Source organism: Pinus tabuliformis, chromosome 5_1 (genome assembly GCF_031772625.1).
Source record: "Pinus tabuliformis cultivar Carrire ecotype Pingquan chromosome 5_1, CPIR1, whole genome shotgun sequence".
Taxonomy (NCBI): Eukaryota; Viridiplantae; Streptophyta; class Pinopsida; order Pinales; family Pinaceae; genus Pinus; species Pinus tabuliformis.
Window position 1 is genome coordinate 638395530 of NC_142305.1, and position 2812 is coordinate 638398341.

Below are 2812 nucleotides of genomic sequence, written 5' to 3' on the forward strand. Positions count from 1 at the left end.
TTATTATTGTGCCCCATAGAAGCCCACTATTGTTATTTTTGTGTCTTTATATTATTATTGTTAGGTCAGCTTTGGTTATATTGTGACCCCTTAGACTCCTATATATAGAAAGGGGGTTTTCTTCATTTGAATCATCCAAGAATTGTTCATTTGTGTAATGTAAAGGAGGTTTCCCCCTCGAAGAGGCTGATTTCTAAGTTGTTGATCTATCTTTTCTATCTTTTTGTGAGCTAGTTTCATAACAGACATCCTTTTCTCTATTTCGAGCATCATTGAATACATTCTTGGAGCATTATTGAAGGTATTCTTAGAGCATTGAACATTGTTGAAGAACGCCCTGGTAAAGCATTGTTGAAGACCTTGTTGGAGTATTGTTGGGAACTATTGAAACATGAAGAGCCTTGGGGACACTTTAAATGAATCTTGAAACCTTTCTAAAGTTGACCTTGAATTGAACCTGATTTTGAAGTATCTTGGAGGCCAATTATAGCAGTGCTAGAAGCATTTGTTGAAGTATATCTTGGAGCAGTATGTGAAGCATTGCTGGAGTAGCATTGGATACATCCTTGAGGCATTGTTGGAGTATTAATGAAGAGATATTTCAAGTCTTGTTGAAGTTTATTTTAGAACACTTCAAGTAGTATTGAAGCCACCTTGAAGGATTGAAATAAATTGAGAGGGTTGGAGCCCTAGAGGATTGGAGTCCTCATACAAGGTTAGAGTCTTGTAGGAAACTAGGTTGGAGCCTGCATTGTTTTTTAGGATTAGAGTCCTCATAAGAGGCATGAGCCTCATTGCGATCAAGGTTGGATCCTTAAGTGAGTTAGATTTTTTTGTACAGGTTGGAGCTTAGTTATTTGTAGAGGACTGGAGTCCTCATCATTTTTATTGATAAAATTATTTTCTTGTTGTACATCTTTTGTTCTTATTTAATTAATGATCTTAACTAGAATAATATAACAATTGTAAAGAATATTGATTCACCCTCCCCCTCTCGGTATTTCCAACAATTTGTATCATAGTCAGTACCTTCAAGCACAACCTAACAACTAAAAGGTAGATATTATGAACACAAATGGAAAAGTCAAGAAGGAAAGGATCCAAAACTTATGAAGATATCTCCTCCCTAGTCATGAAAACATATGTAAATTAAGTTAGAAAAACTCCATTATTTGATGGAATGAACTATGTACTATGGAGCAAAAGAATGGAGTTCTATTTGATGGCCCTAGGATATCAGGTATGGGAATCAGTTGTTAATGGAGACACTACCAAGGAGTCAAAGGAATACAATACAAAAGCAATGGAAACAATCTTGACTAGTCTATATGTAAAAAGCAAGGTAGGTCAATTCTCTTCAGCTAAAAGACTTATGGAAAAACTAGAAAAACTCGAAGAAGAATCTAGCTATATGCTTGTTGAACCATAACAAGAGCACAAAGATGATCATAAATTAATGGAAATAGATGAAGACAACAAAAACATAAAAGACAATGAAGATGAAAAGACTTTCAAGAAAAGGATGAAGTAAACCTTGAAGCGAAACTAAGGCTGCTCAAGAAGAAATAAATTAATTAAGAAAAGAAAATAAAGAGCTTGAAGAAAAGAATCAAGGCCTTGACCATACAAAGGAAGAAGTTGTTTTCCTAAGGCTCCAAGAAGAAGAAAGATCTAACGAATTTAGAAAGCTTGAAGCATATTTGCATCAACAAGAAATGAGACATGAAGAAGAAGTCAACTCCCTAAAAATTCAGCCAGGAGAATCAAAGAGAGCAGAAGAGGTGATGAAGATCCAGCTAATGAAGAAAGAAGAAGATTGTGAAAGACTTGAAGAAGAGATCCTTTCCTTTGATAAATGAAGAGGAAAAGCTCAATAAGAACTTGAAAAGTTCTCAAGAATTAGATAACATCCTCATTTGTCAAATGATTATTGGTTATACAGGTGAGACTTCATGCCAAAACCCTAAGTCTGAAAACCATATCCTTCATATTTCTAATACCAGTGAAAGCAAGAGAGGAAATCAAGATGGATTTGGAAGAACCACTTCACCAAGAATTTATGTAGATGATTTCAAGGGATTCATATACAATGCAAATAGTTGTAAGGATCAGTAAAGGGTTGATCCTCCTCCAAGAAAGAGCAACTTCAAAAGATCTTCATGAGTGTTATTCATCTAGATACATAAGAATATTTTCTGGTTATTATTATTCATGCACTAATTTTGGTTATAAAGCTAGAAATTGTAGAGCATACTGCAAGCGTGATTGGAAAGGTTATCATCAAAGCCCTCAGAAGAAGATTGCAAGTAGGCAAGACAAAATACCCAATGGTTAATATTGTTTAGTTGCACCACTATTGAGGTTCAATTTAGAATGATATTAATGTCACGATTTTTGACACATGGTGCGGGACTACACAAGTGGAATGAAGTGGGCTCCTAAGAAAGTCAAAGAACAAAATTCATCTAAAATCCTACAAAAGTTTGGAGAAGAAAGCAAGTAGAACCAAAGACAAAAAATCATCCAAATTTGAATTAAGGGAGCTCATCAATGTTATGCATTTTTGCCATGATGAAATGATAACAAAGCACTTAGTTTGGGAAATTCTCCACAAAAGTGACATGGAAAAGACCTCCAAATTGTAAGATAAATTAATAAGGAAAGGTATCATGCTATCAGTCATCACCTATTTTACATTAATTAATGGTTTGTATAAATTAGGGGGCATGGAAGCAGTTAATGAACCTTTTGATGATATGCTTAGTATGGATTTGTCTCAAAATTGTGTCACATACTTACATTGATTCATGAA